The following is a 24,133-nucleotide window of genomic DNA, read 5'->3' on the forward strand; positions in this document are numbered from 1 at the left end:
CTCAACATCCAGAGAACCATTAGGAAAGTAATAAAATGACAAAATAATATTAATACAGGAAGCATTTACGCATATACACATAGCATCACTCATGCACAGCCAACACAGATTTGTCAAGAGTCATGTCAAATAATCTGATTTTATTCTTTGGGAGCACAGCTGGTTTAATGGATGAAAAGGAAATATATATATATATATAAAATATATATAATAGTAGGTGTGTTATTTTGGAGTAAATTTGTGGTTTTATGCTCTTCCACATAAGAATGTATAATCTAGGGAAAAGGTAACCAACCATTCCTAACATAGTGTTATCAAAATAGGAAGAGTAAATGCAAGATGTGTTGGTTTTTGCCCCAAGTGCTCATCAGTATTAGTTGCAGTAACCTGAATCATGGAATAAAAATGGTGCTTATAAGAGCTTTTTAATGACAGCGTGTTTAAAGAAGTTACGAGCACACTGAATGACAGGATCAAAATTAAAGATACTGAATAGGTTGGAGAAAGCAACAAAAAGAAATTTTATAAAAAATATAAAGTGATATCTCTAAAACCAGGACATCAAATGCACAAATACAAAATGGGGACTAATTGTCTAGGCAGTAGTGCTGCAGAAAAGAAAACACAACAAATAGGAACCCAAGGATGATGTCATAAATGACAAAGTACATCAAAGAATACTGTTAAGGGCAGAGAAGGCAATTATGTTATGCTGCTTGATCTTGATCAGGCATTGAATGTAACTCAGCCCAGTGTGATGGCAGGATGCAGGCAGGAAAATAATTCTTTCTCAAAGCAGAAAGAGCAAAAGGAAGCTTGGAAAATATAATTTGTGGGGGAACTGCATTTGGTTTATATCCCTTGCTACAACTCTTCCTTGTAGATGCTCTGATTGCGTAGCAATTTACTGAAAAAGGTGGTGAATGGGCCAAGGTATGATGAAAGGCAGGACAAGAAATAATGGCTTTAATTTGATCCAAGCGAGATTTATGTTAAATATTGGAAAAAAAAAAAACAACCCAAACATCCAGGTAGAAAAGTAATAAAAGCACTGAACCAGACCTGGTTTTGGAATCACTTTCACTGGATCAATAACACATTAGATAACATCTTTTAGGCATCTAGGTAACCTTTAGAAAGGAGGAGGTATTAAATCATCTTTTGAGATAGTATTAGTTTTATTCAACTTTCACATTTATTGAGTTGTTATTTTCCATTCTTTCCTAAAAGTAATTTTTTCTTTAATTCCCATAACCAAAATCACCAATATTTTTCCTTCCCCCCCCAACTGAAAATGACTAATGCTACTACTATTTTCACTAGAGCAATACTGTATTGCAACAAGGAGCCAGTACACTTGGCAACATTGGTTAATTCTTTATTACTCTACTACTAATTATAAACTGGAAAATGCAAATGGGTTGGCAGTATAATTAGTTCTGTGAAATCTAATAAATGCTGAAGTGCTGAAAGAGGTGGCTCAGAAATACAACCCTCAATCTGAACAAGCTCTAAGCTTTCATTTTCAAATGCAGAACAGGACCTTTTAAGAATACAGACAATAAATACGGCAACTCAAATCATTTGTTGATTAAAACCCAAATATTTGAGAAGGATTTGGCATACTGGAGAGGGGGCAGGCAGTGCAGATCCTCTGCTGCTTGAGCACAACCAGTAAAATATGTGAATACTAATGCAGCTGAAATAGTATGTCTCCTGTCTCAATTTTTCCTTTAAATTGTTATAAACATTTTAAACCCTAGAGTCTACCTTAAACTGTTGAATACAAAATCAGGAAAATTCTGGTATTTAATTTTTCTGACTTAATTCCTAAGCTATGCGTGGCTGGATGCTGAAGGAGGGATCAGCATGCCTTACACACTCACTGCTTGGTATCACAGGGAGCAGATGAGAGGATTAGATAGACTCTCAACCTAATTATTATGTCAGATTTGTGTTTTCCAGATTGGGTGCTCTTTGCCTTATCAGAGGTTTTAATGATTTACTTTTCTGATCTTTTGGTTTCTGAGACTTGTTTTAATGTTGACTGCAATGACTTGCTACAATTTCTTTGAAGACCTAAATGCCCACTTAATTGTTTAAAAAATGCAGTGAATTGTCAGAGACATTGCTATTTTCATAGTTACAAATGGTTTGCCAAAGCAGGTTCTGTATTTCTGGAGTTGTCACAGTACTGGAAAATCACACTGCAAATGTGAGTGAGAACAGTACAGCACCAAGCCTGTGCAAGCGGCTTAGCCCAGCCCTGCGGAAGTAGCGTGAAGCTGGAATTGCTGCTACCACATCCATGCAGTGCTGACTTTGGTTCATTTGGCTGCTGAGAGCAGCGTGTTTGCTTAGTCCTAAACCAGAGTGGCTGTACAGCAAGTCCACGCTGGCCTCCTTAGAGGCCAGTTTGATCTGTCAGATGAGCTTTGTGGTACAGCAATGTACACAGCTGATTTTAGAGTTAACCTTGACCAGCTGATGCTGCTAAATGCCCTAAATACTTATTGCCTGTAGTCAGTGTTTAAGACTTACATTGAGGCGGAATATTTTTTCAGTGCTAGTAAGTTTGCACAGCACCCACTGTAGTGACTTACCTCTTCAATCATCCAAAGCATTAACATTACTGTTATGCCATCTGATAAATGAATAAACAGAAAGTTTTAATTCTGTTTCATAATTAATGTTACTTAGATTTTTATAATTTTTTAAACATAGCTTACAGTGTGTTTTTGAAATGAGAATGAACCAACAATATTTTACTCAAGCTAGATATCTATATAGAATTTTCTGATGCTACACATTTTTAAAACATGCAGTAAAACTGTAGTTGGTAAAAGCAAATGATCTAATAAAATCTCTTTAAGGGAACAAACTAAAAGCACATGCTTACTTTCACTGCACATTAAATGGTGCTTTGATTTATTGCTGTTTGAAAGTATGGTACTGTGAGCTTTAGGAATAAGGATTAATTAGTTTCTTAATGTGTTGATATGCAAAATGTTCTATTTTTTATATCTCATTTCGTAGTACTGCTGCTAGTTGTTCAGGATTTTCAATTGCAAGACTCAATTATTGAAAATGCTTCCAAACTTTAGCTATTTGGTCAAAAAAATGGCTATGTAATCTGTTACTTTGCGTTGAATATTTGGAGATAGGTGCAAAACCAGCTAAGATGCTTCCTAAACTGAAGCTAAAGAAAAAGTATTTTATTTTCATCACAGCAAAAAGACTCTAGAAGAAAAAAAAAAAAAACCACAAACTTATTTGGCAAGATTATCCAAAGGGCAAATGTTAAAAAGAGATTTATGAAAACTCATCCAAGCACATCCAATTATAAATCTCTGGAAAACTGTTTGCACATTGTTAGAGTAAATTTGTTAGAGATTGCCATCATTACTTAATTAAAATTCTGCTTTTACTGGATATGCTGCCAGTCTATGCCCTACCCGTTAGCTGTATGAACACAACAGGGCTTTGCAATCAGCTGCTGCTTCCAAAAGCCATTACAGGCATGATATGTAATTATGTGGCATCCTTACTTCATCTTGGGAGTAAGTGTGTTAAATAAATGCCTTCCCTATCCCATGCTCAGATCCCCTGCCTCCCAGCACCCTGGGCATGCTGCAGAACTGTGTCATTGCTCTATAGGGCAGTGCCCTGTTATGTGCTGCAACACACCAAAAGGTAGCTGCAGATGAGTGGCTAAAAGATACTAAAAGGGAGCATCACTTGCAGATCTTTTTTATTCAGGCACTCCTGAAAATCAGCAATGAGAGAGCAACCAACGGGGAGTAACCTCAGGGACTTACAAAGAAAGGCCACCATCACAGAAATAGAAGTGAAGGACAGTGGCACATTTGGAGATGGTATGGACAGGGTAGGCTGAGACAGACAGACAAGAAGGGAACAGAAGCATGGTGGGGAGGGGACAAGATGGTGATAGCCAGTGTGGAGCATTTTGGAACAGAAAGCCTGAATTTCAAAATGCCTCTGCTGGTAAACAAATAGCTGTGAGTCCCACTGGCAAAATGAGATACTCTAGCATAGGAAAAAAAGTCACATCCCTTCTTGCAACCCTAAGATAAAGTCTGTTAGAAAGGCTTATCACAAACTAGTGCTGCAGCTGTTCTAATACAGAAAACCAGACACATTATTGCTATGCAACATGACTATTCAAACAGAAACTTCAGAGCTGGAAGGGCAGCAGAATGCTTGCCTCCTTCACCTCCTAAGCTTTGAAATTTACTTTAAAATGCAGAAGACAAAATAGTGTCATCTCCTTGTGTACCACTAACTGTACAAATATATTTCACTTGGGATAAAAGCTGATTTTTTTTAATTTCTATTTCGTGGGAAATGCTGACCTTTCAGACCTTACAGTTTTGGCAGAAATTCAAATTTCAAAATTCAATGCAATTTGTGGATACTGGTGACCTGTTCACTGAAGGCAATATGTTTGTTGTGGCTTTCATGACAGGAAGAAACAATTGATGAAAACAGCTTCCACTGGTCCATACTGCATGCACACGCTGGAGCTAGCAGCCAGCTACTATCAGCAAGCATTTCTGAAAATAAAGAAGAAAATGTGTTTGATGACGGTAGAACAAGACACTAACAAAATGAGAATGAGATTGTCTGAAGAACTGAACGCTGCATGGAGTAATTAATCAGTGCAATGAACTGCCTCAGGAGAAGCTGTTACCTGCCCTTAAGGATGTTGGCAGGATTTTTGTGTCCATAAAAACTTCTGGCCTCTCCAAAATTAAAACTGAATAGAAAGAAAAGGAAGGAGAGGATACAAAGAAGAGCTCTCCTGGAGCAAGGCTGTGAATACTTTTCTTGGCAGCAAACATAGGAAAAGTTAGTGACATAGCTAACTAATCTGTCTAGGCTTTAAATAATGTTAGCCTCAAAAGAAAAGATAAAGGGCATTTAGGCTTGTTGATGATATCAACAGGTGGTCCTTGAGAACAGTTCTCTTTTTGCTGCTTTTAGGAAAGAGGCAAAGTCTCACCTAGAGAGAGAGCACACTCATACGGCTTAACACAGGGATCCGACTTCCCGTTTTGTTTCCTTCTGTTTCACCATAGAGGTACCAAATAACAGCACAAACATTCTATACTGAGTTTCCATGGTAAGGTGCTGGCAGTGGTTGAGTGGCTGCAGGGGTGGCCTCTCTGTGGAGACACCAGGAGCTGCCCTCATGTCAGACACAGCTGGTTCCAGCTAGATTGAAAACAGATCTGCTACAGCCCAAAGCTTGGCCCATCAGCCAAACTGATGGTGCCTCTGTGATAACGTGTTTAGGAAAGCGTAAAAATCACTGTGCAGCAGCTGTGAGAGACAGGAGTGAGAAAAAACATGAGAGAAACAGCTGGCAGACACCCAGGTCAGTGCAGAAGGAGGGGAGGACACAGGCTGTCTGCTGCAGCCCATGGAGGACCATGGCAGAGCAGATCCGCACTGCAGCCTGTGGAGGACCCCAGCTAGAATGGGTGGACATACCCTGGAGGAAGCTGCAGAGCATGGAGAGCTCATGCAGGAGCAGGCCCCAGGCAGGATCTGTGGCTCTATGGGTTACATGACTCGCTGCTATGACAGGAGCCCATGCAAGAGCAGTCTGTTCACAAAGGACTGTGCCCCTTGGGAAAGGACCCATGCTGGAGCAGTTTCTGAAGAACTGCAGCCCATGAGAAAAACCTGCATTGGAGAAATTCATGAAGGATTGTATCCCATGGGAGGAACCTCACTGTGGAGGTGGGGAAAAGAGTGAGGAGGAAGGAGCAGCAGAGAGGAGCTGTTACGAACTGACCGCAGGCCCTGCTCCTCAGCTGCCTTCAATGCTTGGTGTGGGGGAGGTAGAAGAGCTGGAAAGGAGAAGTGAAGTTGAGCCTGGGAAGAAGAGGGTTTGTGGGAAGGTGAGTTTAGATTTGTCCTTGTTTCTCACTATCCTACTCTATTTTAACTGGCGATAGATTAATTTTCCCAAAATCAAGTCTGTTTTGCCCATGACAGTAGCTGGTGAATGATCGAGTGATCGTCCTGCCTTTAGCTTGACCGAAGAGCTTTTCCAACCTGTTTTCTCCCCTGCCTTGAGGAAGGGGAGTGATGGAGCACCTGGGTGCAGGTTGGGCAGCCAGCCAGTGTCAGCTCAGCATACCTACTACCAACAGATTACAGCTCCCTCTGTACATCTGAAGGCAACTTGTTTCTTCAAACCACTAGCTGTGTTCTGTGAGTGTTACAGAATGACTGTCAGCATGACTCTATTCAGTAACACATGGCAATTAGAGACACAAAAAAGACAGGAGGGTGGAAGGTATTATTTGGGAACCTTTGAGCCTCAGAGCATGAGAGGAAGGTGTGTGCACTGTTTATAATTTGTTCCACTTCAGTTGTTATTGTCATGATTTGATAAATACAAAACAGAATAGTGGGAGCAGCAAAAGAGCTCAGTGCTGAAGCAAAACCTATCACAGCTGATATGACAGGGCATTCTCCATACTATGGCTTGTTTTTCTTCTTCTGAAAGTGATCTGTTGTTCCACTAAGACAGGGAAATTAGAACGTGTCTAACCAGTTGAAGGTGAGGGACACTGTATTTAGGACATATTTCTAGCTTTTTACATGTATTATAAAACAATATTCTGTATTAGCAACTTTTGGACCAATTATGGCTATAACTCTGGATTTAGAAATTCAATATATAATTGTGTGTGTGAGTGGAAAAGACTTGGTTTTCCAAGCAGATTGAATGAACATTACGGAATTTATTCTATGATTCTATGATTTTACTTCTCCAAAGCCATTAGCAAAACAATGTGGAAGGCAATTTAGTGGGCATTGCTAGTGACCAGAATTTAAAAACAAATACCGTAAAGACAATTAAATTCCATGAGTTTATTAACTTTTTCCTTTTTTTTCTTTCTTTTTCTTTCTTTTTTTTTTTTTTTAACAGAAATTGGCTGAACTGAGTTTAGAATGGTTCCAGATCAATTTGTTCAGAATTTATTGAATGACTTCCTCCTATGAATCAACACTCACCACAGATGGTTCATGAACAGTATGTGATCCTTATATGGAGATTCTCAATTGCTATTTGGTTTACACAGGTACATTGGTATCTTCAAAGTCAGAGAACCAGAAATGAATAAAGTCTTAATGAGGATATTCACAGGATTATGAAGACTCATCAGTTTGAGTGATTTCTGAGACAACTGTTTTATTTGTCAAGATTTCTGAAAATAGTAGTGTGTGATAAAGAAAATGACCTTTGGTGAACTTATTGTGTAAACATCAAAATCTCCCAAGACTACCTGTTCACATGTTTCTAACTCTTCATTTGTTCCTGTTAAATGATATTACATAAGTTAAAATGCACAGAATATGGCATTGTTTTAAACATTATTCAAGCAGTCATCATAATCCTATTATGAGAGCTTGTGCCCAGAAACTCCTACAACATGCATCTTTGAAGGTGATGCTTTTCTGATGTATAAACATTTAAGCAAAAATAAGAACTGTTTTTAAAAGTATTTGTTTAAAAACATCTAGTCTTAGTATTTTCTTATTGTGTACTATGCATAAAAATGTTTTAATCTCAGTCTTTTATAATTCAGAAATGCTGCAGTATCCGCTGCTAAAAGCAGACACACTGATATCCTTTTGAATACAAGACCTTAACTGCATGCAAGTTAAATAAAACAAGTGGTTCTTTACCATGACCAAGGCACTTATCTTTGATTATTTGCTTTACTGAGGTGAAAATAACCATTACAGGACTGGGATGCATTCCTGACATTGTTCTTAATACAGCTGATGTAAAATGCCATACCACTGGATGTTCAATTAAAAACTGGCAAGAATGTTACATGGATCATTTACATTTTGGTGAACTTATTTTTTTCTTTTTGTTTGAAAAAAAACAAAGAAAGAGCCAAACAAAACCAAGCCAACACACATTATTTTTAAGGTGGAGCAAACACCACAAAATAACTGAGCTGATGTGAAGGCTCAGTGCCAGCATATGGAGTGGTACAGCTGCTCTCCCCTTAATTTCCCTCCTCAGCAGCACAATCCTGCCTTCCCTGTCAGAGGCTCTGGTCTTCCACTGACCCGTGAGGATGTGGCTCACTAAATCAGCAGTAACAAAAAACCTGAGTAACTTTCTGCTGGTTTTCTGTGCTGCTTTACTAAGAGGTCAGATAGCAGAGCAAGGAAGCATATCATTGAAGAATAGAAGAAAAGGCAGTAAATAGTGGTTTTCATCTTTTAGTGGCTATAAACTATTAGACAAACATATCTTATTCATCCAAGAGGAGCTCATTTTCCCCAGGTATCAAAAGAATTTTTTTAAATCATCTTTTTGTATAGTAATTGGTTATCTGCACCTGTACTGGGGACCTACTGTTAGGCAGCAAGAATCTTGCCTGTCACAGTACTGCTTTAAGGCAGTGAACATTTATTCCAGCTAACAGGGAAAAGAGATTGAACATCCCTTTCACCATTCTGGCTGACACAGTTAAAAACATTGTCCAAAGTACTGTACAGTGCACCACAGAGAAGCATGAAAAGACATTAATTTTTTCGATTAATGAGCTTGTCTGAACTGGGAATATGGGGATTAGCAGTTGTCTCCATGTGTTAAGGGAGGGACAGGCAGCAAAGTGATTCAGTTGTGCCTTAAGAACTCTAAGAAGCAGAGCTTACTTTGAAAAATGTGCTTTCTACAAAGAGAAAACTGGATATCTTCATACAAAAGTGCCTACACAAAGAATTATCTTTCTACAGTGTTCAAGGCAACAGAGTTAGGCCATTTGTAAGTCACTTAAACCATGTTGAACACTTCATTCAGGATGCCAGGTTTTCTCTTACCAAAAATCACCTCATCAGGCTACAACTGTGAACAAGTGCATTGAGCAAAACATAATGCAAATGAAAGACAAACTAGTGACTCTTGCCATATCGTCGAGTTTTCCAAAGGGTGAAGAATTCATTTGCAAAATAAATGGAAGGGGGGTTTTGCTGTGAAGATGTAAGTTTTCTGCCTTAGTTTTTTTTTTTTTTTTTTTTTCCCCCAAATCCCATTTCAAATGCAGAATGCAGCTTCTCACTTCCTAAGCAGTATTTCTTGTCAAGGACAAGTTGAACCAATTTGTCTGAGCTAAAATGCCCTTTAAGTTTCTCACCAGAATGGAAAGCACTGCTGTATAAAGCCTGCTTTAAATGTTTGGTGTTGATGTTAACAAATACCTTTTCTTGCTGCAGAATACTTCTATAGATGAAATGACTAATTTGAGGATCAGTGAGTCAGAACACTGTTAATCCAGTGCATGAACCCTGTAGTTTTATAGACTAATTTTCTGGTTGGCATATTTAAAAGTGGTACAGTGACTCAAGATGATGCAAAAACATTAGTGAAATGGCCCTAGAGTAATTCAGTGACAGCAAACAGGGGAGAAGGAAGAGTTTTGCCTGAAACCCCAGAAATTTCTGCAATCCACGTATTATTGACTGTCTCTAAAGAGTCCTGTGCCTGCATTTTCAGCAAAAGCAACTACAGTAATCTTTCAGAGTTTTAGGGAGGTTTTTGTTAAAAGAAATGGCATAAGTCTTCATAACTCCACCAAAACTGTTAAGTATGAGAAAAAATAATTAGTGAGCTAGAAGTCAATTTCTGCTCATTCTCTATTGTGTGGGGGTTAAGGAGTGATTTTGATTTTTCTTTCTGAATCTTCTAAGAAAGTCCTAAATCTTGACAATTCACAATTAGCTGAAGGCTCACTAACATTTAGGTGACCTGGAACTATCTTCTTGATGTACCTCACAAATTTTATGTATAGGAAATCTAATGGTGTCATTAAATGTTTCTGTATTTTGTAGAGGCCATTAAAATTCTTTGCAATAAAACATTTGTGAAAAATACAGATATTTTACTGGTGGGTTTGATAATTAATAGAACTGTAGCTAGCTATTTGGAAGTAAAATGGTAAATCCAGAAAGTACTTAAAAGGATGAAATTATATGTTGTGTTCCCAGATTATACTTTACAGGGGTGTCATACATGTTCAAATTCTTTTAATGGTTCCTTCAGTATTGCCTTGAGGAATGGTTCTTGATGTCCTACTGTGGAACTCAGGGCATCTGGATGGCAGCTGAATGTTTCTTTATGCAGCATTTGATTCTATAGATCTTACTTTGCATAGTTCTTGCTTGTGCAAAGATTGTCACAGCTGATACAAAAATAATTTTCTATGTAAATAGTACATACAGTAATGGGGGCTGTAAGAGCATTCCCTTAGCTTGCATGAGTTCACTCTAGGCAGTAATACAAATATTGGCTTAACATAACACAGTGAGATGCCAATAAGAGCAAGTAAATAGGTCTGCATTTGGTATATCTCTAAGTCTGCTTTTAACATCTCCTTTAAAAAGAACAGAAGACACTGTAATTACCCTGAAAAGCTTTTTGTAAATACCTGCTTTTCTAAGTCTTTTCACTGTCTGAAACAGAACTGGCCTTGTCTCAGAACAGCTAATGACATCGGTTCCCTCTTTCTCATTTCTAAGCCTGTGATGTATAATTTTCCTGTTCATGTAGTAACTAACATTAAGAAAAACCTTAAATAATTGCCCTTTCAAAATATTGCCCTCTCATACAAGAGAAGGCTTCATTCTTCTTGTATAGCTTTTTCTGTATCCTCATCCTGCTTTTGACAACCCTTGTTCAATACAGAGAGGAAGAGAACACTGTGACAACTGTGAATAACTGTAATGAAGCTTGAAAAATTATGTGTTTTTTCTCAGAGGTAAGTTTTTTGGGTTTGTAATAAGAAAATGTCTTCATGCTGCATAAGTAAAAACGGTGAGGCAGGTAAGCTCAGGGATAAGAACCTCTGACTGGCAGCCCCAGACCTTTCTTACATAATCCAAGGCCTAAGAAAAGCAGGTGGGTTGGGCTCCCGTGGCTACTGGGTTGCACTGACATCATGGATATTAATGATGCACACTGAAAAAACTACGCTTGGCTCATGTCAAATTCCAGCAAACCCCATATGTCACACACTTGTCAAGCAGGAATTGTGAAGGAAGAGTCTCAAATTAAATTAAATATGTTTTAATTAAATTAAAACAACATGCAAAATAATATTGCATAAATCTGCCCTCTGAAGTAGGAATACTGAATGAGCTGGTAAATGGTCTAAAGAAACATAGCGATGCTATTCTTTCTGCAGCAGTTACTCCATTTATTCTTGAAATATTGTTTTGCCTTCTTATTCATTAGTGCATCAAAGCAGGCATTTTTTCAAAACATTGATTTGTCTTTTTTCCCCTTTTAACTGGCAGTGAAGAGAAGCATGTCAGTATCACAAGCCACATTAAAATTTGAACAGGGAGCCTTTTTACAGAAATGCCAAAAAGTGCTTAATTTAAAATGCAGAACATATGAGATCTCAAACCACTGAAAAAAAGGACACAGAAACAGTACACTTACTGAAGTAGCTTCTCTAACTTTCTGATCAATGGAAGGCATTGCTGAAGTCTCTGGGTGTTTTTATGAAGACTTCCACCAAGTGACAGCTCAAAACCTTGAGCAGGAAGAGTTAGTAAAAGGCACACTTCCTCTCTTCATTAAGGCTGCAATGATACTTCTGGAAAATAGCCCAGGGAGTGCTCCACTGGTGATGAGAACCTGCATATCTCAGCTTCTCTTGCAAAGCTTTCTCTTTAGATTTTGTTCTCCATTTCTGCTCCCAGCACTGGTGTTGCTTATGAGCGAAATGTAAATAGCTATCCCACAGCAGCTCTCGCTATTAACTGCTATGGGTGTTTACTGAAAAATCTTTCTATTTCACACCACATTATTTCTTGCTCAAAACCTTTTGGTTTAGCAAATTGCATTGATAACCTAGTTTTCTGATCTTTACTGGCAGATTAGATTAAGGTGAGGAGAAATAAAAGCTTGCAGAGCACCCCATAATGCTGCATGCAATGAAAGCAAGCTAGTCTTTGTTCATTAATGTTATTGAACTGAACTCTGTGTAATTTGTGCAAGTTCTTCACATCTGGAAGATGTGGCTGTGTGAACCAGGATATCAGCAAATGTTTAAGCTCCTTGATACCTGGTGCATATCCACAGAAGAAAATTGACTGGAAAACCGTTGTCCCAGAGTTGCCATAGCACTCTGGAAAAGGGCCATGACTACTGCAAGTCATTCCTAATAATGCAGCCTGGAACCACAGTTGGGTAATTATTTACAGTGATGCAAGTGTTACTGATGGAGGTTGAAGTCACCAAAGAAATAATAGCAAGAATGCTTTACTTTGTTTTAAACAGGCCACAGATTTCTGTAATCCTGATTTATAAAGCTTTGGGTTCATGTGGTTTGCTACAGATCACAAAGGGTGTTTAATAAATACAGATCGGCATGGGGCAGCGCTACCAAAATACTTACAGTCTGTAGGAGCAGCTGCTCTCTATCTCAGCACAACACAAGGGCTGTGCAGTTTCTCATAAATTCTCTTTGTACTTGGGTATCCTGGTTGGTAACGCTGCATCTGAGCTCTCAGGCTCTTCTGCAAATGGGTATTAGCCAGTCCTTTCACCAGTCCCCAACAAACACCACTTAGAAGATGAAACTTTAAAAAAACAGTTAATCCTGAAGCTGTTGTTTTAATACTTAATATTAAATCATGCCTTACATAATATATTCACCTGTGTATTCTGTTTTTTGGTAATGATTCACACTGTTATAGAGACCAGTGGGTTATTCTGGTAATCACATGCAAACAACGTACCCAAGCATTTCATTTCAAGTAGATACCTTCAATAGCTTTTACTGAACAAGTCAAAGCATGATGTTGATGAGTATAACATGTAGCAAACTCAAATTAGCCTTCAAAGGAGTTGTATTTATATACTAACCAAGTTTACATTGTACCTCCTAAGTATGAACTTCCAGCATGAGCATCGTTTGGAATACTATAAGCACTATAGTTTCTTTAAAAATACAACTCTAGGGATCTGAAGGTAACAAGTAATGTCACATTGTTATTGTGCATGGAATGCAAGTTTAGTGCTAACATTTTACCTGTGGAAGGTGAGCAGATTTTGGTTGCATGCATCAGAATTTTTTGACAGTGATAAAATTAAATCAATTTTAAAGTCAGTTACAGCTGTGAAACAGAAGAGCTCTTAAGTATGCTCATGTGGTCTCCCTCTGTTTGCTGCACCAGTTTCAAAACCATATTTTAACATGTTAGGAAAGATACATAAGTGCTAAATTAGTTTCCTTATCTTTATTACATGCCTATGTGAGCTCTTCAGGTGCTTGTGAATGCCTATGAGGGTAAATGGATCATTCCATTCATCTGGATGAATGAAGATGCTGGTTTGTTTGGTTACATCTGAAATTTGGAATGTTTTATAATACTTGTAGCTGATAAATCTAGCTTACTTGAACCATTAAAAGCTTAAGAAGCAGCATATATAGCTGTGGGGAGAGCAGCTATGACAAGTAAGACAAGCTACATTCATAGGGGGCCCCCACCATAAGAAGGAAAGATGGATGTGGAGCTGCTGGAGCGAGTCCAGAGGAAAGCCATGAAGATGATCAGAGGGCTGGAGCATCCTTCCTATGAAGACAGGCTGAGAGAGGTGGGCTTGTCCAGCCTAGAAAAGGCTCCAGGGAGACCTTAGAGCAGCTAAAGGGGGCCTATAAGAAATCTGGAGAGGGATTTTTCACAAGGACAGGTAGGGATAGGACCAGGGGGAATGGCTTTAAACTGAAAGAAAGTAGATTTAGATTAGATATTAGGAAGAAATTCTTCACTGTGAGGGTGGTGAGATGAAGGCACAGGTTTCCCAGAGCAGCTGTGGCTGCCCCACCACTGTAAGTGTTCTAAGGCCAGGTTGGACGGGGCTTTGAACAACCTGATCCAGTGACCATAAGAATTAGATGGTCTTTAAGGTCCCTCACAACCCAAATCAGTCTGATTCTGAAAGCGCCTTTTATTATACACTTCTATACTCTTTCACCGTTCAGATGCTTCCCTCACCCAGTGCACAGGACACAGCTACTAGTTACCAAAGGTTGAAAAGTTGTAAAGCTGTAAATACCTTTCTACCCGCTTTCAAGAGCCTTCTGAGAAATCACCGAGTCGCCTCCAGAGCTGCTACCTCCCAGCAAATAAAAACGAGGAGGCGACGATAACCAGCAGGGTTGCGCTCTCGCCGCAGGGTGCGCACCCTTCCCCAGCCCTATCGGGAGGGCAGACTCACTTCTCCCCACAGCGGGGATCCCAGGCGGGTAGCCCCTCGCCCCGGTGCGCCCAGAGGAGCGGAGAGAGCCTCCGCTAGGTTCCGCTCCGCTGGTGACTCCGCCCCACTTTCCGCACAGCGGGACGGCGGCGGCGTTCTTAGCTCCCGTCCCGCATCCCCAGCCCCGGCCGTTTCTCGCCTGCGAGAGGCGCTGGGGAGCGGCGGCAAGGCTTGCCCAGCAGCATCCGGAGAGGTACGGGGAACGCTCCGGGAAGGGAAAGGAAGGGAAGGGAAGGGGAGAAAAGGGAAGGGGAGAAAAGGGAAGGGGAGAAAGAGCCACCACTGGGCGCTTCTCGTCCTGCTCGGGCGCAGTGGCAGCCCTTGGTCTGCGGGCGGGGAGCGGGTTGAGGCTGGGTGCCGTAGGGCTACACCTGCAGGCGTTAGGACGAGTCAGCCTGTACACACGTTCTGCTGTGTGTGTGCCTGCTCTCTGTCTGAGTCAGGAGCTGAGCCTCGCGGCAGCGAGAGCGGGACGTCGCCTCCTTGCTCTGCCGAGCTGCGGGGTTGACATCAGCAGCCCTCAGCCGCCGCGGCGGCGATGCAGCTGCTTGTGCGTGGTTTTCCTTTCCTGACGAGGTTCCTGGTAAGTCTCTCTTTCTTACAGGGTTTTCTTCCAGCATCTCCTCCCGGACTCGAGGGGGAGCAGGTAGCGCAGTCCCAGTGCAGAGCGAAAACCGCTACGGCGCTGGGCTTGTCCCGCCGGAGGGGCTGTGCTAGCCCGGGTCTGCCCCCCATCCCCCGAGAGGTGCTTCGGCCTCGATAACCTGGCGGGAGGTGCTGGCATGTTTGATTGGGTTTTATTTTTTTAAATGCTTTTTTTTACCCTACTTTACTCTGAAATTTGAAGGTGGTGGATCCTGCCCGTCAGTGATGCCTCCTGTGGTCACTGTGCGGTGGAAGGGATGCTAAGGACGGGTGCTAAACTGTCCGTCTCTGAAGAGGTGAGTGGCTCTGTGGTGCTCCAGTGAACATCAGCTCTTATTGTATGCTGCCTTAATATTTTTCTTCCGTGTTTTTGCTTTAAAAAATATAGACTACTTGTTACTACATGCAATAATGACTAACATTTCAGTATATGACTATACAAAGAAGCAAATGATGGAGACTGAGAACCGCTCATATAGTTTTAATTACTAGGTAGTTACTGAAGTGCAGCTAGCCAATATGCATTTCAACATACCAAGCGTGGAGTTACAGCACAGGGGAACAGTTAGTTGGGGATTCTGCACCCCAGAGTTACTGATTTTCGGAAAGCCTTGATGGAGGTGAGGGGTGATGAGCAGTTATAGAGGGAGTAGCCCTTTATGTCACTGTGAGAAGATAGAGGAGCAGGTGGGGAGATTACCTATGAGGTGCACAAGTGTTACTGTTTTGGTGTATGAGCTTCAGGTGGGAGATTTGTGTGTGTGGGTGCAGTCCACTGCAGTATGTAAAACATTTAAGTGCCCCTTGCTGTGAAGCCACTCAGAGCATATAGTCTTGAGCAGATCTAAAATCAAGAAGTGGTTGCATCATTGCCTAGAAATATCAAGGTGAGCAATGGGTCTTTTGCTCAAGAGAGAAAAGTTTTAGCAACATGCAGTGTTGGAAATTTGTAGTTGGACATCCTGAGACTAGAGGGTGCCATTTTTTAGAATAACATTAACTCATTAGGCTAATAAGTTCTTAAAGTTTTTCATCATTCAAAAACTTTTTTTCTTTTTTCTTTTTTTTTTTTTCCTAAAGACAAGACTATTTTTAACAGGACTTAGTATGGGGAAATCTTATGGGCTATAGGTAAGGGAGGCTGAAACAGGTGTTCACAATGAAACCTGATTGTGTCTATTAGGTGTATAATTAGGAAAGCTGTGTCGTCTCTGAGAGTTCACTTTCTATATATTCTTTCTATCTCTTTACTCCCCTAAATTTCTTGATGAAAAAGGCTGTGTAATATTGAGAGCAATGTTGAGGAGAAGAACTTGGGGCCTTTGTAGATGAGAATTTCAACATGAGCCAGCAGTGTGCACTTGTAGCCTAGAAAGCCAAACGTATCCTGGGCTGCATCAAAATCAGCATGACCGGCAAGTCGAAGGAGGTGATCCTGCCCCTATATTCCTCTCTTGTTAGACTCCACCTGCAGTACTATGTTCAGCTCTGAGCTCCCAAACATGAGGCACATGAGCATTGGAGTGAGTCCAGAGGAGAACCACAAAGATAATCAGAGGCCTGGAGCACCTCTCCTATAAAGACAGGCTGAGAGAGCTGGGCTTGTTCAGCCTGGAGAACAGAAGGCTCTGGGGGGACCTTACAGCACCCTCCCAGTGCCTAAAGGAGGCCTACAAGAAATCTGGAGAGAGGCTTTTATGAAGGCAGGTAGTTCCAGGACAGGGGGGAAATGGCTTTAAACTGAAAGAGGGGGATCTAGATCATATATAAGGAAGAAATTCTTCACTATCAGAGTGGTGAGGCACTGGCACAGGTTGCTCAGAGAAGCTGTGGCTGCCCTATCCCTGTAAGTGTTCCAAGGCCAGGTTGTATGGAGCTTTGAGCAACCTGGCGTATGGGAAGGTGTCCCTGCCCATGGCATGGGGATTGGAACTACGAGATCTTTAAGGTTTCTTTCAGCCCAGACTGTTCTATGATATGAATAGTTAGCTTTTGTCTATGTGTTTTTATGTCTGTCTCTAATACAAATAATTCCCCAAATACCATTAGATCTGGGAGTCTCTCTACTTCTGTTTTGCATCTAAGTGATTTTAATGAAGATCTGGAAGGTGAGAGTTGCGATGAGGGCTACTATTCATAGATCTGTGTAAGGTCTGAGGAATGTGATTTGTAAGACTGGCGGTATGGGTATGGTTTCCAGTGTGTTTAAACATTTGAAGCGATTTAACATGTTAACATTTCTAAGCTGTCTTCAGCACTACGTTTGCCCTTGAAAAATACTTCTTAGCATGAATTCACGGTAGTTGAAACCTTACATTCTTTTGAGATGGAGAAGTGCTTATTTAACCAAAGTTCATTGTGAATTTTGGATTCTAGCTGTGTTTTTTAGAGTGGAAGACCAGTAAGTATGAAGTATCTCATTAAACAGTTTTCAGTGTGATGTTACAGTTGTTTGCCAATTTATAAAACATATTCTTATTACATAATGTTCTCTAAATCTCCTTTTCAAGAGAGACTAAACCTGATTATTAACTACTGTCTGTTAGTAAAACATTTGGTCTTGCAGGGTAGGAGGGAGGGAGGAAGGAAATCCATTTGATAAAGTGACAGCTGAAGATAGCTGCAGTGCAGGATTACTCTGTGACTGAGCACTTTGTTTCCCAGATACTTGTTGCTCTTGCCTTGCCTAATTTACTCTGCCTTCCAATCAAACTTCCTTCATACCAGGGATGAGTGTGCTGGTGTGTTGTCCTAGAACCTGGAAACTTAGGAAAGCAGACTAGGTAGGAACAGCTGGAAGAGCAGACCTGGAGGAACAGTGTGGGTTTGAGTTTGAGTCCACGGGTAAGTGGTTTATTTGTGGTAGGCACATGAAGCTGATATGTGCATATTTCTTTTTGGATCTTTAGACTAGTTTTTCTCATCTACTTGTATAGAAGGACCATATAAACATATATACACAATGTATACCAGTGAACATAACATATATACAGCATACACCAGTGACGCTTTCTGCCTTCTTCCTGTTTCAAACAGCCTGGCTCTGCTGTAAAAAAAAAACAAAAAAAAAACCAAACACACAACCAAAAAACCAAAACCCTCAAAAAAAAACCAACCCCAAACAAAAAAAAAAACAAACCCCAAACCACAAAAACCCACGTTTTTAAGCTTGGATCTTGGTCTGGGTGTGATTGAGTGGCCCCATTCTGTGTGGCTTTCTGTATCCTGAGGCACAGCTCCAGAGCAGTCAGTTGCTTGGGAACTGAATTAGTCTGTTTTTTTTATGTTTACCTCAGCCTGCACTGGAATTTCTTCATAATTCGATTACCCTAATCTGTACCTTTTTATTTGCACTGTAACTTTTCCCTTGGTATGCTTTTTGTATGGCTTAGAAGCATAAATGGATTTCATTCAGAAATGAAACAAAATTCAGTCGTGGTTTGTACTATGTTCCGCAAATGAGTATTAACAATTTCTTTAAATGAGCATTTTATTTACTTGAGACAGTTATTCTGTGTCTTCACTTCAGTGCGTCTTGTTGTTGACATACAAATTCTCTTTCAGTAGCTCTGGTTTGGTTCCAGATGAATTTATCATTGCTTTGTTTGTGAGGTACTATCCCTCACCACAGCCACTTCATGTGAGAAAGACTCTGCTTTTAGGTGTGATTGCATTATGTGTTGGGATAACTTGTAGTCTAAAGGGAGCTGAATTTATGAATGTCTCTCCAATGGGTCTCTGGATTAGACCGTTTGGATTAATACCTTTTACCTGTACAGCCCAGCAAGCTGTGGAAGTAACAGTGTGTCAGCAGATAGGCGGAAAACATGTCCACAGCATAATGTCCGCACGTTTTTCTATAACACATTACAGCGATGGGGACAGTGCAGGAATTGTATTACAGCAGCAATGCATTTACAGGGGTTGAAAAGGAGAGTGAAACTTGAAGGAAATATGGTTTGTTTGTTTTGGTTTTTTTATATGTATGGTATGGAACTTGTGGAGTACTTCTGAATACTGTGGAAGCAAATGTTCATGACCACAGGAAGGTTATTTCTAAGGATTCTGCTATTAGACAGACTTCTTGGAGAAAGCACTGTTTAAAAGCAAGCCATTTGTCATTTGGAGATGGTATTTTTCATTTTATGTTACTGCATGGCACAGCTGGTGGCTTTTTGATCAGTTGTATATAAGTTGAATCTGAGCTTGTCGCTTTACTTCTGGAGACATTGCAGAACTGTAGAAAAGGTCAGGGTTGGGAGTTGTACTTAATATTGTTCCTAAAAACCTCATTCCTTTTCCTGAACCTTTACACAAAATCTATACTGCCTGATGGATTGGGGAAGACAAAAATGGAGGAAATGAGGAACTAAATTCCCATTCTCTCAATATTAAACCTGCTTAAGATAATAAATAGGCTAATGATGACAAGAATGACAGGTGTTTATACACACGTGACTTAAGAAGACTAAGAGAAACATGTCAAACATTCAATTAAATAGTGATACTATGTAGTAATTAGCATCATTCACTATAGGGATTAGGGCAGCAATAGTACTAACCAAATTGAGAGAGTTGGGGTTGTTCAGCATAGAGAAGACTCTGGGGAGACCTTATTGCAGCCTTTTGGTTCTTAAAAGGAGTCTATAAGAAAGATGGGGAGAAACATTTTAGCAGGCCCTGTTAAGATAGGATGAGGGGTAATGGTTTTAAACTAAGAGAGGGGTGATTCAGGCTGTATGTGAGGAAGAAATTTTTTAGTGAGGGTGGTAAAACACTGGCACAGGTTGCCCAGAGAGGTGGTAGATGCATCATCACTGGAGACATTAAAGGCCAGGCTGGATATGGTTCTCAGCAACCTGATCTGGCTGAAGATGTCCCTGCTCATTGCAGGGGGTTGAACTAGATGACATTTGAAGGTTCCTTCCAACCCAAACTGTTCTATGATTCTGGAGCATGTTAACATGGACAGGCAAGAACATGAGAGTTATGTTGGGAATGGGGAAGTTTCATCTTATGTAAAGTAATTCGGAAGACTGGAATATGAAGAAAGTAAGTATTGTTGAAACACAGATTCGAAACATATTTGGGTTTTACACTGGAGATTCATAGTAAAAAATTGCAGTATGGCTGCCTGCAGTGAAATGTTGCATTGCGTAAGGTACTTTTCCTAACTGGTTTTTCTACAGCAGCTGTTGTTTCTGTATCATTTTTCACAGTTGCCAGCTATAAAACAGCTGCTTTGACTTTTGTCATACTCTGGAGTTAAAATACAAATATATATTTCTTTCTGGGAGTATTTCTATCCCTTTGCTCTGCAGGTACATTTTAAGTAGACGTAGGGAAAGTCTAATTCCCTTAAGTAAGGAAAATACCTATTAACTGTTGGCATCTTTATCCAGATTAGAGCCTTCTTCATTGCTATTACCAATGCTACGTTTTAGGGGAAGCAGAATAATGAAGCTGTAGCTAAGTTTTTAATGGGACTGTTGTTTTTGACCCTCTCTAATTTTAGAACCCTCACTGTCAGAACAATATGGATAAGCAGGATGTAGTTAGGAGAAGAAAAACAATGTACTGGAGCATAATGATTTATTAGTTAAGACTGAAAACTATTAAGGGAGAAAGCTGTACCTCCTTGTTGTTTTTTTTCCTGTTTCTTCTGTGAAATGATTATGGCAGCAAAGAAAGGTGGAGAAGTATGAGTAACCTGTGTAAACACAAGTGTCATCTGGCTGGTGCTGGTGTGAGTAAGGAGTGTTCTGAAAGATGGGTGTGAGGAATTCTGCATGCCATAGTGCTGCTGGTATGTTTGTAAGCCATGTGCTTTCATTAGCATACGCTTGTCTGCCTTTGGCCTCTCTAAGTGCAGGATTTGATTAGAGGCCAGTTAGATGAATTTAGCTATGTATTCTCCCAGTATATGGGCCATCAGCATTTCACACTAGAAATAATATTCCTTTGGATTTTCCCAAATGTCTTTAGGCAGGGGTTTGTTCTGGTTATAATTGTGAGAATCTTTAAGGAAGCTGTGTAAACAATATCATCAATGAATAGGTACAAGTCCCTCTGGATCAAACTTTTTCTTAAGATACTTATTTTTATGGGACAATCTCTGGTTTGGCAGGAATTTGTAGTTTTCCCTGAAATCACTTTGAACCATGATCTTGCTGATGAAATTTCATTTCTATTGTGGAAGAGAGCAAATGTCAAAATAATCTGTGGGACATGATTTTTTAAAGTGCACATTCTCAATTAATTGTTAAAATAATCAATTTAATATTGTTTATATCCAAATTAGTCAGAAGGGAGCTCATAATTTCAATTTTGTATGAACATTTTAATATTCGTTTGCCACACCATTTTTCCAAATATGAGAAGACTGTGTTTGGAAATAAAAGAAATTAAGCATTCAGCTTCAGGCTTAGCAAAGGGCATGAGCCATTGATACCTGCAAAAGCCTTCTTACTAGTTTTGATGATGGCCACAGGTGTTTCTAGTGTATTTTTTCAGAGTAAACTTTGGTTTTGAGGAAAACCAGGGAAAATGAATGTTCTAAAGGATTTGAGTTCACTCTCAATATTCTTCAGCTTCCAGTGAGATTACAGATGGTTTTAGTTGACCTGGACAATGCCAACCCATTGCCCATGCACACGCCTGGATGGAATCATGCTTATGCTTTGTACAGTGTTCCAGCAAGAGTGTCTTTCTTGGGTGAGAAGAGGAAACTTAGTTACAGTCCACCTGCCTGTGTGAATCTAGTAGTAAAACTTGTGAATCGGTCACAAGGTAGTGTTTTTTAAGTTCATCACTTTTCAGAATGAAGTTAAGCCTTGGGCTTATTTAGAAACATTTGGTGCTTTTACAGGTCTGGTTCAAAGGTATTGGTGTAGCACTGTTTCATGAACAGTTTGCCACCTTCTGAAGATTGCTCTTTCTCTCTGTTGGCTCTGATGAGCTTAATGTACATCAGTGTGATTTCTAGAGACAGATTAATTTCATTAATTTTAAGCATACTGTGGATCAATTCAGACTCGCTACATCCATGCAAAATACATAGCAATAGCACAAGTAATGCTTTATTAACCTGGTCTTTCTTCCTTTAATTGAAAAAGTAATGTTAGAGAAGCAGTAACTGTTTCTTAACCTTAAATCTGGGCAGTGTCATACCTCATTTGGTACCAAAACCACAGCCATCAGGCAATATAGCATAGGTTGCAGGTTTGTCTGGGGAGCGTGTGTGTTAACTTATATCTCTATTAGGCAAACAGCTGATCTTAAATTTGAACCCTGATAATTAAAAATAGAGAGAACTTTACACAGTCTGTTTATGGTGGAGCAGTTTAGTATAAGTACTGTGGGTTTTATGGCCCCATACTCAAAAGCCGGAAGAAATCAAGGTCTTATCTGATACTCTGTCTTCTGATGTGATACAGTCCTTCCAAGTCTGCTCCAAACTAGACAATATCTGATGTATAAACTTCCACTTTTTTGAAACTGCCTTTATTTTTGAAATTTAAAAAAAAAAAAAGTTAATGATGTGGTAACCAGTCTGATGTTTTCCACTGTGATGTTCCAGGAGGAGAGGAATGGCAAGAGGAACACAATAACTGCCCTGTTTATTGCCTGGAATAGAGTTACTTTTCTTCCTAGAAGCTGGTACAATGCTGTGTTTTTTTAATTTAGTGTGAGAATAGGTTTGGTAGCACACCAGTGTTTTAGTTGTCGCTAAGTAGTGTTTACTCTAAATCAAGGACTTTTCAGTCTCTCATGCTCTGCCAGTGAAGAGGGGCACAGGAACACAGGAGGCTGGAAGGAAGCACAGACAGGACAGCTGACCTGAACTAGCCACAGCATGTAATGCTCAGTATAGAAACTGAGGGGAGTTGGCTGGGAGCTGCTGATCACTGCCTGGGGACAGGCTGGGCATCAATCAGTGGTTGTGAGCAATTGCATTGTGTACCACTTAGGTTCTGGGGTTTTATTCCTCTCTCTCTTTTTTTGTTTTTTAAATAATTATTTTGTTATCTCCCTGTTCATTTCTGCTGTTATTAGTTTTTACCTTATTTCAGTTATTAAGCTGCTCTTATCTCAACCCCCAAGTTTCGACCTTTTCCAGTTATCTTCCCTATCCCACTGGGGTAGGCAGTGGGGAGTGGGCAGGTGGCTATGTGGTACTTAGTTACCAGCTGGGGTTAAACCAGGGCAATAATGTTTCACCACGTGGTAGCCTCGTGTAACTGGGGATGTGACATTGTTTTGTTAATGGGGAATTCAAATTACAAAAGTAACTGGTGTTAATGCAGGGATCACTAACTGGAGTGGAGCTGTTTGTATTACTGTTGTCACTGGTTTTACAGCAGAAATGCTTTTCACTTGGGGAAGTGTAAGCTGAAGGCAGAGGAAAAATGACAGAGTGGTTTTCCTCTTTTGGGTTCAGAGTTCTGTGTCCCTCCTGTTACTTCATTGTATTAGGTGAAAATGCAGTGACGGTCAGCAGAGAACACGCTGGGGTCTATTGCGTGACCTCAGGCGGCTGAATCATATCACTTTGACTTCGGAGGGGGAAAACAAGCATGAAATGGGTCAAGACATAAGACAATCAGAAGTTCAACATCAGAGTTTAACTGTAGCCTTTATAGTATGAAAGCTGTAGCTTTATACAAGGAAAAAATAATACATATATGTACATATGCATAGAAAACTCAAGTTGATTCACAAACAGAATTTTTTGTTAGATAACAATGCAAAGGTGTTCAGTTATGCTTGAGGATGACAATGAAGCAATGCTCAGCTATTAATGCATAAACTATGTGAGAGAAGGCTGAAAGCTTTCTTTCCATTACTGCAAATATTCTTGAGCCTTTTAGTTAGTGTAAGGTGTCTCATTGTTATCTTCCCACTTTTTTTGATTGTTTGCTGGGGAAGACCTGTAAATCATAAAGGATAAAATACAAGGCAAGTATTCTTTTTTCAGCATTGTTAACATGTTCTTGGAAAGCATTTTGGGAAGGAAAGCCCTAAAAATACATGTATGAGGTCTTAAAAGTGTTATGTTTGTGTTCCTAGGGAGAAATGATTCTGGCATCCTTTTATAGGATTGTAAAGTGCTTTCCTTTAATGTAATACTAACATGCATACCTAAATAGCAATGTTTAA

The 24,133-nt window shown here is 40.0% G+C and overlaps 1 protein-coding gene across 1 annotated transcript in view; it reads left to right on the forward strand.

Annotated features, from left to right (window-relative positions):
* The first annotated feature begins 14,638 nt into the window (after positions 1-14,638).
* The window catches only part of SYTL5 (synaptotagmin like 5), an 81,292-nt gene continuing 71,797 nt past the window's right edge, over positions 14,639-24,133 (forward strand). Inside the window, exons 1-2 of the mRNA XM_061378065.1 lie at positions 14,639-14,912; positions 15,177-15,270. The gene's annotated coding sequence lies outside the window, so the exon portion shown is untranslated. The remainder of the gene's footprint in view (positions 14,913-15,176; positions 15,271-24,133) is intronic.

This window comes from Neopsephotus bourkii, unplaced genomic scaffold (genome assembly GCF_033783945.1).
Source record: "Neopsephotus bourkii isolate Nb327-2 ecotype Australia unplaced genomic scaffold, CSIRO-AGI_Nbou_v1 NB_1763, whole genome shotgun sequence".
In the NCBI taxonomy this organism is placed as follows: domain Eukaryota; kingdom Metazoa; phylum Chordata; class Aves; order Psittaciformes; family Psittacidae; genus Neopsephotus; species Neopsephotus bourkii.